Raw genomic sequence first — 15413 nt, 5'->3', positions numbered from 1 at the left:
ATGTTTGATAACTGATTCATGTTTGGACTATACACTGTACCGCAGAAATACTGATTTCAGGCTACAAAATTAGCATAGTCCAGGTCACAGAAAAGTAAGTTTTCTCACAGGAGGAATTATTGTTAGCTTTTTGTTTAATAATACAGCAGTAAATCTTGTTATATTTCATGTGCCGTAACCCATGTGTTATTATGACTGCATAAGAGCTGTCATTCTCATGTTCAGCTGAGGAAACATTCATGCTTATCAACAACAGAAATAAGAAAAGGTTTCCTAAAAAGTGTTCTCAATGTGTCAGCCAGTGCAGGCTGGCTCAGAAAATCTGTATTATGGAAGAAAAATACCAACAACAGAATGAGTTCCTGTCTGGTTTGGTAAAGTAATGTCCACATCAGTGTACGTTGATTCATGGACCTTCCCGCCATGCCGCACATACCAGAGTGGAATGGTATGTAAATACCTCCAAGGGAGGATGAGGCCTCTTACGCAGTTAAGTTGGAGGAACTGCAGTGGCAGGAAAAGAAAGTTTGAGCTTTACTAACATTTTAAACCAGCACAACTCAATCAATCAATCAACAAATAAATAAAGCCTCATCCTTCATCTTGCCTGTGGCCCATGGAGCTTCGGTCCTTGTTGCTTTAGCATCCATTTTGTGAGGCTGCACAGCAAACCATGGCACAAACCTAGGTCAACCTTTTGTTTCTTTATTTATTTTTAGCCATGCTGCAACCAGGGACAAAAAGACAGGAGTAAGCATCCAGGACAGGGATATATGAATCATTTCTTTTAGTGACTGTGCCAGGTTACCCCTAGTCAAAATACTTCTAAAATTACAGTTACAAAGGCAATGTTCAGGCTACTTACTGCATTTTGGGTCGGTTTTAGGTGTCAGAAGTGTTTAAAAAAATCAAGTTGATTGACAACAACCAAGTTCAGTATTCTTGGGTACCTCTTGCTCAGTGGAGACTGTTTAACAGTACATACCCATTTAGAAAACGTCTTCTTCTTTTTTCCCATAAGCACTTATTACCTAGGTGTCAACCCCTAAGTATAACAGAACAGTCACAGATCTGCAAACGTATCTGTGCCATGAAGTCGCTAATCTATTTTGTTTTGCATTCAAATAGGAAAGTTAAACAAAGCAGGAAGAGAAAACGGCAAATCAAAAAAAGTGAGGAACACATATAGCTGTTCAAATCCTCCAACTGTTACTCAAAAATTATATGTTTAATTCTCTGGAATAACCTGGTTGTCTTAATCCATAGGATGTGAACATCTGACACGTTCTTTGCTTGAATTAACCCATTTTTTCCAGTCTAATGTTGTTATAATCAAAGAGCCTGGATTTGACACAGCCTTAGCATCTAAAAAAAGTCTCTTTAGTCAAGCATCATTTTTCAGCAGTGGGTATAGGAGGAAAAGGTCAACAAATAACCAGTCATGGTCACACTCTCGAAGACAGCAAAGAGATCGTTTTAGGTTCACATTAATTTCTACCCCTGCAGCAAATGCTTGACTCGTAGTATTCTTGTAGTGCAATCAGTACTCTAGTTGCCAGGCTACACCTGACCCTAGAGCAAGCTAAATCGGAGTATTAGATGCTAGTCATATCATGCACTACATTTGCAGTTTTAATTTGCAATAGATAACTTAATATTGAATTACAACCACAGAAAATAGAAACAAGCTTTCAGCCCAAATAATTTCTCGCCTCCCTCAAACACAAACAGATAAAACATGAAGAAGAGAATACAGCTTTTCCAGACTTGCTTTCTATGCTGGCATGCTGATTTGTGTAGATGCATATTGACAGGAGATTTGGCTGAGTGTTTCAACTGCATTGTCTTTCAGCTGAAAGAAGATAAGCACCTTTAATTTGTAGTCATATTCTTGTTTGCTAACAACAAACAAAATATATGGTTAAAGCTGTAATCTGGTTCTAAGATAATATTAGTCCCTTACTGTTTGATCCATAATGTGCGCTTCCCATATTAAGAGGGGAAGCTGACTCATGTCACAGCATTTCATAAGCAGAACAATTCATATGCTAATGTACATTTGTAATAATTTCACTTCACGCTGATGTTCTCATTACATGATAGCTGTCGCAGCCTTATCTTCACGAGGACTTGAAAGCCGATCCTTCTCCAACAAAAGCAGCGCAGACCCTGGGAACAGGCGTTTTCTGGCAGGGTCCGGTGTAAAGAGGCATGGCGCAGGAACTGAGCCAGCTGACAGGGCTCCTCACAGATGGCCTCAGAGCCGTCAGGACATGCGGCTTTGCCCGAGCAGCAGCCCAGAGGCTGGGCATCTTCCAGAGATCAAAAGCTGAGGGTGGTAGTTGCCAGAATCCACATGATGGTAACACTTGGAAGTACAAAATCATGCTTGCTATGATTCCACTGCAATCTGTGACATTAGGCCTATGCCCTGGATACAGTGCTAAGAGAAAGACCTAGAGGCTACACAGCAATTTTATTTAGTAGGGTGTAGTAGTAGTCCTGAGTAAAACATGGCAGATGTCCCTGTTTTTCCTATTGCATTCTGTGTAGAAAGTGAATACTGTGAGCAAGCTACAAATATGAAGATCACAGATTTCAGATACAATTTTCTATTTAAAACCACTTCTGAGTGTTCAGTATTTTACACAAATTGTTAACACCTATCTGTGAAATAATAACAGTCCATTTCAGCTTCTGTAAAAAATGTGTTACAGATTATAGGAAAAAAAATCAGAATGTTTGGCACTTGAAAGTACTTTTTAGAGAGCATAGTTTTAATGAAAATTCCCATCAATCACAAAGAGTTTATTCTACAATTGCTGTTAACTTGGGTCACTGTCCAAAGTGATCCCAGAGATTTAAGAAATCCAGTCTTCTTCCTTTCCTTATCATGAAAACTAAGTGATAATGAAAATTCCGCTTTTCACGGACAAGCAGTCAAATATACATGTGGCCTATTGATAACACATAGACTTTTAAAAAATTCAACATATTAAAGTTGCATTGATTCAGTGCTGGATGAGATGTGACACAGACAGATGGGGTTGCACCATGGCAGAAACAGTCCCTTGCCCAAGACTCTGGGTTGCTTGTGTTACATGAAATTCTGTTAATGAAGAGGAAACAAGAGAAGTGGCCAAAACTTCCCTCACCCTTCAGTAGACATGCCCTATGCAGTGTAATGGGACAGACCTAAATCCGGTTTCACGTGTCCTTCCTACATTGCAAGAGAACAGATACAGGAATGGTGTATCAGAGAAGGGAGACTGAAAAGAACAGAGGAGAGAAAACTCTGCTATGCAGTCCTTTTGAGCCCTTGTGAAGATTTCATTTCTCGTCTTTTCCCACCCGCCACTTCTTCCTATGTCAGTCTCTACTTCATGCACGGTCACTTCCTTTCCACCACACCCTTCCTGAATATCCATGCCTTAGGTCGTAGCAGGCTGTGTGTTACAGCCTGACACAAAGATGTGATCTTGAATCCCTGGGTAAGTAGGTGGTGAGTATTAGGTCGCTGCCCACACACATAAAAAGAAGGTAACAACTATCACCAGTCTTTGAATCCAGCAGTAATAGTTAGCTCTTTAATATTTGTTTCCTGTTCTGAGTGTAGATCCTACTTCTACATCACCATAATGAAACACATTTTGTATCATCTCCTACTAATTATGGGTGAGATTCAGACCATTTGATTTCCACTTCAGTTTGGATCTGAGTGAAATCTGCCCAAATCTTAGGAATCCATGCTGCCTTCTCTCCAGCAGCACCGCTTAAGCTCTGAATCAAGGCCATCATGATCCCATGTCATCCAGGCCAGGAGCTGTACTTGCTCTCAAAATATTTGTTCTTTGGGGATTAAAAAGATGGCTCCAGCGGGACTGGGCTCCAGAACTGCAGAAAGCGCTACTCCATGGGCTCCTACTGGCCTAAGCGTCATCTGTACCCTCACACTGGGGCAAACTGTTCCCTAGATCCTTAACACTGATGCCTACTCATTTTCAGAAGTGCAGTAGTCTGACCAGCCATGTGTTGCTTTTATCGTCATTTTCCATTCAAGACAAATACGTAAAGTATCTACATTTTGCCTGAGTTCCCAGATTGATGGATTTCATATGTGTACTCAGGCCACACCTAAATTCAGATGCACAAATGATAGTGCTAGTTTTCAGGAATAAGTGTATTCATAACTACTATTAAAGGAATTGAAGCATATAAATTGTTGTTGTTTAGTATCAGATCAGAGGATGCTTGATCAAATGCTGAGCCTGTGGCTTTCCAGCTTCCCCATATTCTCCCCAAAAGCCCACTTCACTTTCATACATGGTGTGGTGCGCTGCATAGGAAAGCAGCATTAAGCTATGATAATTCTAGAGTTTTAGTAACAACACAAAAAATGTAGATGGATCCCTAATAGTCATAGAAACATGACCTAGTTTTATCCAACTGATTCTCCAAATTAGTGCTCTCAGTTTCATCTGATGATCATAAAGGTATCTATTAAAGCAATGGTATTGGCCAAAGGAGCACGCAAACTGCCAGGTGCGAGCCTATCCTTCAGTGCTCCCCAGAGACAACAGCAGCCTTTACAAAAGCATCTTAAATTTTCATCTAAGATGACAAATACATTCTGTCTCCATCAGTCAGCAAAGCATACTCCTTCCTAGCCATCACACTCACAGGAGAGTCAGAACCACGTGCGTATGCTTGATGTTTGGCACACAGAAACAGGTTGGAAGTTCTTTGTCTGGCATGCTTTCAGCGCATCCCCTTTCATGGGCAGTGTAACATACAGATTTATATACACTTTGACTTAATTTTATTCTCTGTCTAGTATAAGAGAAATACTTCATTTGCTCTCTACATACTTGGCTGTATTTCAGCTTTCACGGAACTACTTACAACACAGTCTCAAGCGTGGGACCAGTCAATAGGAAAATGAAGGTTTCCCACTTGAGGCCAGAGCTCTAGAAACACCAGAACACATCCTTAGCGGCTACTTTGAATGCCTGATTGAGGCATAACCCCGAGGACACGAGTTTCAGCTCAGATGCCCTGCCACGGAAGTCAGCGGTATGCAAGAACCAACATGACATTGCTACAGCATCATAAAGCACCGATGTGTAAATTATCTTCACAACCTCCAGATACAGACACGAATATCCCACACCTGATTTGTACATGTTTAATTGTACAATATTAAACTTCTGTAGTTTTATTATAAATACTTATTTGGCATTTGAACACTATTAATAAGATCCACTTATTGCATCTAACACTGCAATACAGGAGGATGCTTCTTTCATAAAATAAGCATTTTTCTGTGTACAGACTTACAGCAGAGTTCTGTCACCTCTCTTATAACTGCACCTAAATTAGATGAACTGGTTACTGATGTGCTGCCAGTGCTCTTGAGTTTGAATTCCACATTGCAAATAAAAACTCTCTCTGTCTCTGCACCCCTCTCTCCCCCTCTCTCATCTGCAGTAAGCAAAGAATTGCCTGGGGAAAATGAGAGGGGTTGAGGGAAAGTTTCTCTACACAAGTTCATAAATGTGGATTTACAAGCAGTCTGGAGCTCCTCTTACATTGTCATGGAAAGAAAGACAGAAAACAAGGAAAGCAACAGCTACCTGGGTATTAAATCTACATTTTCATTTTTTTTCCATACTCCGAGATAAAAGATGACAGCCAGCAGATGTGTAAAAAACAGGGAAAAGGAAGGGACATGAGGAAACTCTGGGTCTCCAAACCACAGGAAGCAGTGGCCAACGGCACACAGTGCTGCCTCAAGCAACAGCAAGCACTGCTTGGCAAGCACAAGCAGTCGCTGACTCTTACAGCAAGCCTTACGGTAAGTGAAAAATTCCAAGTGCTTAAAGACTGACAAAGGAGAAGAAGCCCACAAAACATGAAAGGAAGAGCAAGATTCCCTGTACAGACTTACCTGAAGACAGAGATCATTTGGGGTTCTTTTTCCTCCATTTCCTGAAGATGTATGATGATGTATGTACCAATGTTGGATTTAAGAGAGTGTCTGTGCATTTTTTTTTAATGTGGCTAATAAAACTGTATGGATGTATACCGATCACTCGGTTTCCCTATGATTATTCAGATTAGGACCCTCAGTGGTCACAGCTATTAATATAAGCAGAACAAGAATGAAATAGAAAAACCTTTAAAAATTTGGGTGAGGTTCTTGGAGTCTAGGTACTGACCTGACTTAACTAAAGTTTAGACTAAACTGACAATTGTTAGCTTGCAAGAATGACAGCAGCTGCATTCAAAACAGTATTAGCAGAAGAGAGGAGCTGTGTCCCCTTCGCAAGCGCTGTAATACAGGCAAAATGAGAAAAGAGATCGTGTGTTTAACAGATGCTCCTTTTAGGTGTTGTGTTGCTGAAAGTGTGTCCCTGCACACAGCTGCAGTGGCGCAGGGCTCACCAGGTAAACACCATATACATCTACCCACTATTGCACGCAATGAAAATAAGAAGTAAAGATCACTCTTGCAACAACAGAACAGAAAAGGAGAGTTACTTTTCTGAGTGTCAACGGTACAACTGGTAGATTTTAAACGAAGATGACACAACCTTAGTCTAACTAGTAACACTTATGAAAACAACTGAGAAAAACGTAGTGTTACTGTTAAATGAAACCGTGCAATAACCTAGTTTGTCAGACACTCACTGTAGCAAGTACATATTTTAAGACACCTGTTTGCCCACTGACTGTGAACATTGACTGCCAAATTTATCAGCTCTCTCAAGAAAATTAAACACCTTTTCACTCCTTACAGTCTTCTGCCGTTATCTCCATACAGGGCTTCAGAACTAGGGAAATTTTTTCACACAAAGTCAATTAAGAGCTTGCTTAGAGAGAAAAAAGCTTGCCAAGGGAGATAAATCCTGCAACACTCCCAAAACACAGCGAGACTCCCACTGAACTCTTCCAGTAATTCATTCCACAGTCCAGGGAGGTGCATGAACACCATCATCCTCCTCCTTCTTGGAAGTTCAGCTCGTGGCTTTATAACCCCCAAATTAAGATGAGTGGCAGAATATTGAGGAGCAATAAGTTTTTCAGCTGGACTGTAGGCAATTTAGGGCTTTTAGGACCCAGGATGATAATCCTGAAATTAATCTAGATTCAAATATACTCAAAGACTGTGCAGCCCTGTTGCAGTATCCTCACACAGCTCGGATAAACTATATTTTCCTGACATTTCAGATTAGTTTCAAGAGGAATTTGAAGAACTAATGCCTGTGATAGCATAGAATACCATGATCTGGCTTATCTCTGGGAAGTCAAGTTGTTACCAGTCTCTAGGACAGGCAAAGATGAAAAATACATTCCTGAACACTTCTGTAATTACGCAAACTTCAAGAAAAAGTGGTAATAGTACAGAAACTAATTATTTTCAGGAAGACATATATCAATAAGATAATACTTTCAATCAGTTTGCGTTAGGAATTCGTACCCTCACATTTTTTGTAGTTAAGCACTACTGTCACGTTAGCACTATAAATTTAGCTGGTAAAGCAATTCTGCATCTGAGAACAACTTTCAGCTATGAAAATGAAAAGGTATGATAGCAAGGATGAGACCTACTCATAGCACTTTACACTGCTGGTCATATTATATCTGTCTTTCTTAGGTGGAGAAAATTATTTGGGGCTATCTTTCCAAGTCTTGACTCCAAACATCAGAGTATTAGGGAAACTGCACTTTCAGCACAGTGTGAAAATGTAATAAATATTTCTGGGGAGAGTCGAAACTAACAGGGGGTCCCAAGAGGACCTAAATAGCCTGTGATCCCCTTGGTTCCTACACAGATTGGAAGCACACGGAGAAATGGGTGAAGTTCGGATTGCATTTCAGCAGAAATGAGATTCTTAGTCTTCTCAAGTATAACAAGCAGGACACATCTCCTTGCATGGAAAAGAATACAGCACATGAACACAGAAAAACAAGAGGTAAGTGTAAGTGAGGGTCATCTGGACCAGCTGCAAACAGAAGGCTGCAGAGTTTTTCCTGCTAGCTAAAGACAGGCTTTTGGAAAGTACTGGAGACTCGTAGGAATTAAACCACAAAGCCTAACGTCAGCCTGGGAGTGCAGTCTCCCATACCTCTTTCACAGCCAATGGACAGAGCCATTGATTCAGGGCTGGGAATAAGCTCTGCCTTGCCACTAACTATGCTGAACAGTGGCAAGGTTAAAGTTGGCTTTCGGGAGTGCCTGTTCCACAATGACAGGAATATTGCTCCTTCCTTGGTAGGAGACGCTAAAACTCATCTATTTCAATGTTAATCTTTCCTTCTTGCGAGAAAAATTGGGTTTGGATAGAACTAGCTCAGCTTCAACTTCCAGGCGCCTTTATTTATAAAGCTGAGAAATTCCTTGCTTTGGGACGGCTTTTTAAAAGACTAGAATTTGTAGATGATGATCAACTCATCTTGCAAATCTCTGTTCTATAAATTTACATGACTGAACTCTTGAGGCCCCACAGTATAAAAGTTTTGTTGTTTTTTTCCCCTCCAGACCCTGAGAAATTCCACAGGCCTCTTTTTTGAAGTCTCTCCTTTATTTACACCTCATTGTTAAGTGGAAATATCAACACACTGGATAAAATATTTTAGTACCACTATATTTTAGCATCACACTGACAGCCAAGCTGAACAAGCTTCTTAAATTGCCCTTCCTTCAAGTTACTACCCCAAAGAGTTTTGTCTTTGTAACCCTACCATCTGTGCTCGTATTACCTTCCATGTAGGAGCATTAAAAACATGTTTAGTTGTACCATGCGCACTTAACTAGGCAATTAACATATGACTATCATGCTGTAATACTGATTCAAATTCATTATTTACTGATATCCCATCAATTTTGGACACCCTGGAAAGTAGTAGGACTGCATAGGATACTTAGTAAGTGAAAATTTTACATCATCCAAATGCTTTGAATCTGTAGGATTCTTAACTCTCACTAGGAGCTAAAACTCACGTCAATTATCAACTATAAATGAAGATTTGAGAGCCAGATTTTTTAAAAGTACTGTACACAATCTTTATGTTATACAGTGTAAATTTAAAAAAGAGAAGAATCAAATCAAATGTCTTAGAAAAACATACATATAACATATCCACAGGCTAGCTTAGGTAGGTCATAATACTTTCCAGAGAGGTACGAAGCATGTCTGTCAGTCACGGGAAGATTCAGACCTGCCATTCATGACATTTTGAGGCCTCATTTATACTGTCCAGCCTTTCTCAGTAGAACTACATCAGTAACGATAAATTAACAAAACTCCCTACTCTGGCTGTGGTATATACAAAGAAAAGAGACTGGATTTCTCTAACCTAGGTGCAGACATTCAAAGATTAAGTCGTCCAAACTCCATCTATAGTTAACACAGAGACAGAGACGTACCTCCCCATGGCAGAATTCATCTTCCCTAACTGAGGATAGGGGAAATTGTCTTTTCCTCTTAACTGCAGACTCTTACAGAGACGTACAAATGCTTAACCTTTGTATGCTCATACAGGTCAGATGAGAAGAATGCCACAGCAAGACCTTCTGCACCTCGGTCATGGTGAGCGAAGCACAATAAACTAAAAAGGATTTTCTTCCATGAGCAGAGCAGCTCTGCTGGGAAAAGCCCACACGTAAGTGCAGTGTTGCTGTGGCTGATGAATTTTTTCTGCCCTAAGCAAAGGGTAGGAGCAGGTCTTCATCTCTCATTATTTGTTCTCATAATTTGTTCATACAATTCCCAAGCTCTGTGTATTATTATTTTAATATGGAATGGCAAACTGATGGGCTGTACATTCTTTGATGGTCAGTGCTGAATAAAGAGATGCATGGAGTCAAAGTAAATGATTCAACGGGGTTTTATCTTCCAGTCTCTAAGACAAAGCTGAAGAAACTGGAAAAAATATAATAACGAGATTCTTATAGCAATTTTGGATGTTTCTGCTTAGGTATTAAATTTATTCAAAATTGGGAACTGAAAGCTTTCTATCTTATCATGTAATTCTGAATAACTGCACCACTAGATTGCAAACATCTTGTGAAATCCTATCAAGGCAGGTGTCTAGCAGCAGATCTCTGCTGCTATTATTGTTGAAATTGTACCAAAATTGGCAGTCTTGATTTGCTACTGTACATCAACCCCCACGCTAGCCAACATGTGTGTGTGTGAATATATGCGAAAGCATGTACAAAAATCCACTGAAAAATAAATCCAAATCTTTATGCAACCTGAGCTAAAAATTTTCAGCCTGCTTTCTGGAAACATAGAAAGTAGGTCAGTACATATCCCAAAATAGCACATCAGCACTGAGAGAAAAAGTAGTATATCTGTATCTCTGGACTTTTCAGCTCATTTCTCTACAGGGGGCAATGGACAGTGAAAGCCTTTCCCTTATTCTACTATACGGAGGAACACATACAAGAAAAAAATGCCTATCCTTAAAAAAGCCCCCAAATCAGCCACCTACATAGGAAAATGTTATGCTTCAATCAATGCAAAATAACATTGAGTGGAACCATTTAAGCTTTATCTAAATACTAGCAAGGGAAAAGCCAGGAAGTTGAAAAAGTGTTTAAAATGTTGTCCTGGATATGTATCACATCCTGTTCCTTGTACGTCTTGCTGCTTGTATCAAAAACCTATTTGGTAAAATATTTGCTTGGGATATAATGGCATACTTTCTGCAATTTTGTTGTTCATCTTGTCATTTTTTTTTAAAGTATTTGCTGTTTCAACAAGAATTGCTGCCTATTGTGTGATATCTTTCCTGCTATGCACAGTCCTAAACAAAAAATATTTTCTTTAATACCAGATGTAGGTCTCCCACTTTTTATTTTTCTTCCTCCCTCCCCTTTTTAAGGAAGTAAAAAGGTACAAGGAAAAACCAAATTATTTAGACGCTCACACATCTTATAGCTATAAAGATTCTGAAGAACTCTTCTGGGATTAATACTGACAAACTCCCTTCATGAACTATTACAATACCTTAACATGAAAAGAAAAACAATAACCACTCTTAGGCAATATTAAATGATGCTTATCAGCCCTACAATGTTATTACCTTATTCAAGTCAATATCAATATTGTTGGCTACAACATGATAAATGATACTGGTCTGCTTCGCAGAGCAGATTTCTAGCTAGAACACTGATATTTTTAATTAGGAAAAAATTATATAGCCTCCCCCAAATTCCAAGTGTCAGTCTTCATTTGGATCTCTGCACTAGATTAAAATGAATGTTTGAAAGGTACTGAGCATTGGTAGTATGATCTTTTAAGTTCAATGCTTTTTGTGCAACCAGCAGGAATTCTTAAAAATAACAAAACGAATGTATTTTTAGTTCTTCCTTTTCTGTTTTCATTTTCTTGTTTTATTTTTTAAACTACTGGTCTATTCATGCTCCATCTCAATTCTTGGACACCTAGCTTTCATTTATTCCCCTGTATCACTCTAACCTGTTTAAATACCTCATCTACCAGCTTGTGAAGTACTATAATCCATGTATATATGTACCTAGTTTAGGAGTTATAGAATTGGACTCTTCCACCCAGCCAGGCTTTAAGTCTCTCTGAAAAGGAGATCAAAATGGAGAACAATTTCCTGAAATGATAGCTGCTGTGATCTGCACTTTTCTTTGACACTCAATAACCAATGCTTGCTATCAGAACCTACGCAAAAATGAGGACCTTCATAGGTAACACAGGCTTCACCATCAACTGAGTGAAGAAATGATGGAGTTTCTCAAACTTTGAAAAATGAAGTCAGAGCACTAGAATAAAATAAAAGAGTTGAGTTTTTATGTCCTGTGAGGCCTCCACCTTGCAAAATTTTAGAACTCTAACCTAGCAAACGAAGTGCATAATTAAACATGTTTAACTGCATTCCTAGATTACTGCCAGATAGCTTGTCACATGCCTTGGTGGGTCTAAATTGACAGTTTTCATTCGTTACTTCCAAAAGCCAAAGGCACAGAACTGATTGAGTTCAATTTAGAGCTGGACAAATATACTATTAAAATATTATCAGATCAAATAAATCAAAGAGCATAAATTTATAGTGCAGCATTAAAATAAATAAGAGGAAATACGGCAGTTATATTTATAAGTAGTAACAGATACAATCTCCCCTAGCTTTCTCTCACTGATGCCAGCAACGTAATCCTCCAAAACCTGAGAGAAGCTAAGGAAAGATAATAGGTCCCACATTCATCAGACGTTAGTACTGCTAATTTTTCTGCCACCAGAGTAATTAAAAAACAGCACTGTTCTAGTTAAATGGTACTAAATGATTCCCTCCAAGCCCTGGGATTTTTTCTGAACTGTAAAAGACAAGAGATTTCACAAGAGCACATCATGTCAGTTGGTTTCATCTCCTTTTTAGAAAATAAAAAGCCCATGAATATGTTTGCATATTAATGTAATTCCAACTCTGAGTTCAAGGACATTTACAAGACACCTGCTAATGTGCCAAATTTGTATTCATTGGAGTTCGAAGCCTGCTGCCATGAGACAACGGCTTCACTCAGGAGCCATTAGCTTAACTGCCGAGAGGTTGTATCTTCTTAAACTGCTTTGTGAAGAAAAGCATTAGTATAATCAGTTGTCTCAAGGCACAGTAAACACTTAAACTAGTTGAGAAGTGGTCAGATCTAGTATTTTCTAAGTTTGCTTCACTGGGACTTAGGAGGCCCTAGAATTACAGTCACAAGGTAGTCTAGGAAACGGCGCTCTCATTTGCCAGCTTGGAGCCTGTAATTACATATAGTTGTACTTTTCCAGAGCAGAGTCATCACACGTTCCCCCCTAGCTCACGTGGCGCAACAATACATGTTCAATCTTGTGTCTAGAGCACTAGTGACTGTGCTGTAGACTCCTGTGGCTGCATTATTTTATATGGGTTACACATCTCCCTTAGACCCTTCAGTGACTGACACGGGAATTTCAGCACGCTCCAGTGGTACGCCAGGTTGAAATCACACATGCTGCTGCCAAGATGTGTCCTAGAGCCCTATCACAAGTCACACTGAACTTACAGAGTCAGCCATATGGAGCCCTTTTCATGTCAGCATGCTGCGCAGAACAGCTTATCTCTAGGCAATGAAAACCACCATCTTCGTCACGATCATATAGGTCACATACATCACATACTTACAGATCTCTCTGCTTTACAGCATAAATACATCCTTCTACTTGTTTTCATCTGCACTGTCTTGGATAAAAAAAAAGGCTACATCGAAATAAAATAAGAACTGAATAATACATGGCATTAGAATCATTGTCCCAATGTACTGAAAACCATCATCTAAAATCTAGAAAAGCTGAAACAGAAAAATTTGTATTTAAGCAATCAACAAAGACCATAAAAATAACTACTCACACTGAAAAGTCTGTGGCCCTGTCAAGAGCCTTTATAGTACTGCCCTTTAAAAGCAAAAGAAAACATTTCACTCTTCAGTGGAGTAGAATTGGGAGCACTATGGAAGCCAGCACTCCAGAAGAAGTATAATTTGCTATGACTTACAGGCAATTACGGGGCAAAATTAATTGACTCCGAGAAATCTTATTTTTGTATGACAGAAGGACTAACTACAGCTTGATAATGACAGGTTAAAACCCATCCAACCTTTTTCAGTAGGCAAAATTTTTTTTGTTTTGTTCAAGAGAAGAACACTGATGAATCTCTACTCATGTTGCTCTCTATTTTCCCCCTGGTTCCTTGAGAAATAAATGCATGGTAACAACTGCAGCAATTTCAGATACTTGCTTAGTAAACATGCAAAATGCTTATTCATCTGTTTTCAAACACATACCAGCATTTACAAAACCAAATATAACCAACTGTTTTCTGTAAGGAATTTCAGTCCCAGAAAGGCTTTAGCTGAACACTTGCACTGTGTCAGATTAGTTAAAACCCACAGGTTTCTTCAGCTCCTGGTAACGGTTTGCCAGCTTTCACTATCGTTAAGACAAAGAGTCCATAAATACTTATAGTAAAGCATGTGCACAATCTCGTGCACATGTGACGGTCTTAATATAGCTTTGTAATTCACATTTAAAGTGAGACCATAAGAAACCAAAACCTGTCATTGCCAAATACTTAAATTCGTACACACAGTCCTTTTCAGTAAGAACTACATATACATGAAGCTCCAAATCCCAATATGCACATTTTACATTTCTCACCTATGCAAAAGACTTTTGACTATTTACTGAAAAAGGGATGATAGCTGCCACATTTATTCAATAAAGAAATGCATTCATACATAAAGTTCACTGTCATTCTAACAGAAAAATCTCATGTAAATCCGTAACGACTAGATAATTACTGCAAAGTCTTACCTTTCCCTGAAGCAACAGTTTCCAGTAGTGATCTCTCTTAATGCTTGAATTTTGCAATGTAATTTTCGTAAATAGTTTTCTAGTTCAGGCAGAGATGGGTTAACTGCAAGCAGGCTGGATGCTATCTTGCTTGCTTCCTGGAGATCACTGTTTTGCATTGTGAGCCATCACAACCACCTAGGGAAAATAACAGTTGTCTTAACCTTCAGCCACCTGAACAACACGATATATTACTGCTCCCAGATTAAACAAAAGATTAAACAAAATCCAAGTCTTAAAACATGACCTTAAAAATTGTATTTATCTACCAAACATTTCATAATAGATGCTGTCAAAAGAATTCTTGCATACTTTCTTACCAGCAATTCATACTCTTGGACAGAGACATAAAACACGTGAGAAAATTTTCTGTACAAATGTTGTAAATTTCTAAAATTATAACTTGTCTTTAGACTGACAATATGAACTAGACTTTTTTTTTTTGTAGATTTATTGTCAGAAACTATAAACCACAGCAGAAACTGAGTTATGCAGTAATTCCTTAAGCAGAAGTAAATGAGTGGTGCCTCTGGAAAATAAAAATGGTGAGAGCAGGAATCTACTTTTCAACTTTGGGTATAACTGCAAGGTCCGTTTTAGAACAGTTTATTTCAGTTTGATGCAACTACAAGCATCTGACAGCAAATTTTTTAATTCAGTCTAGTAACAGCTGCAGGCTCAGAAAGAAAAGTTACCCATAACCATTCTTTGAGACAGGCTACTTACATACTATATGGAAGAAGCACAAAGCATCAGAACATTTCCTCACCTAGACTGCCTGAAACCTTCTCAGCCCCCAGAAATCCCGACACAGAGATGGCTTTTGGACTGCAGGACTGTTCTTATTGTATATCAGGTTTCTGTGCTGGATTCCCTGCTCACGGTACCAAAGGAGCATGAATTTGTCTCTGGTGCTCCTCCTCTGAGCAACACACGCATCATATGATGCCATGTTACTGTCAGTGTGTCCTAGGTTTTAATGCTTTTTCAAAAGGTGGTGAT

General features: G+C 39.0%; 1 protein-coding gene across 4 annotated transcripts in view; it reads right to left on the bottom strand.

Annotated features, from left to right (window-relative positions):
* The window catches only part of FRY (FRY microtubule binding protein), a 257840-nt gene that overhangs the window by 210395 nt on the left and 32032 nt on the right, over nucleotides 1-15413 (bottom strand). For all 4 annotated transcript variants that reach the window (XM_075420163.1, XM_075420181.1, XM_075420190.1 and 1 more), the window contains exon 2: nucleotides 14373-14549. The gene's annotated coding sequence lies outside the window, so the exon portion shown is untranslated. The remainder of the gene's footprint in view (nucleotides 1-14372; nucleotides 14550-15413) is intronic.

This window comes from Opisthocomus hoazin, chromosome 1 (genome assembly GCF_030867145.1).
Source record: "Opisthocomus hoazin isolate bOpiHoa1 chromosome 1, bOpiHoa1.hap1, whole genome shotgun sequence".
Classification (NCBI taxonomy): domain Eukaryota; kingdom Metazoa; phylum Chordata; class Aves; order Opisthocomiformes; family Opisthocomidae; genus Opisthocomus; species Opisthocomus hoazin.
Note: the sequence above shows the minus strand (reverse complement) of the source record. Positions and strands in the feature narration are given on the sequence as shown.